The sequence below is a fragment of the Etheostoma spectabile genome, chromosome 7 (assembly GCF_008692095.1).
Source record: "Etheostoma spectabile isolate EspeVRDwgs_2016 chromosome 7, UIUC_Espe_1.0, whole genome shotgun sequence".
NCBI classification, from domain to species: Eukaryota; Metazoa; Chordata; class Actinopteri; order Perciformes; family Percidae; genus Etheostoma; species Etheostoma spectabile.
Window position 1 is genome coordinate 11,389,409 of NC_045739.1, and position 224 is coordinate 11,389,632.

The 224-nt window shown below is 34.8% G+C and overlaps 1 protein-coding gene across 1 annotated transcript in view; it reads left to right on the forward strand.

Moving 5' to 3' along the window:
* The window catches only part of smc5 (structural maintenance of chromosomes 5), a 17,261-nt gene that overhangs the window by 11,456 nt on the left and 5,581 nt on the right, over nucleotides 1-224 (forward strand). The gene's annotated exons all lie outside the window — the stretch shown is intronic.

Genomic DNA, 224 nt, shown 5'->3' on the forward strand with positions numbered 1-224 from the left:
TGTATTTAAAGCTGATTCTGGTTTCCAACTTAGAACACGGATGGAGACAACTTCTTTCTGTTTATGCTTTATTACAATCAAGCAACGTGTAACCTAGTTAACAGGTGAAGAACATGAACAACAAAATCCCTAGCTATAACTTTTAAATTTGCAAGAATTATAGACCAATACAACAGGCTTAAATGAACTGACATCAGTTATACGACTTACAGTTCTCAAGGACG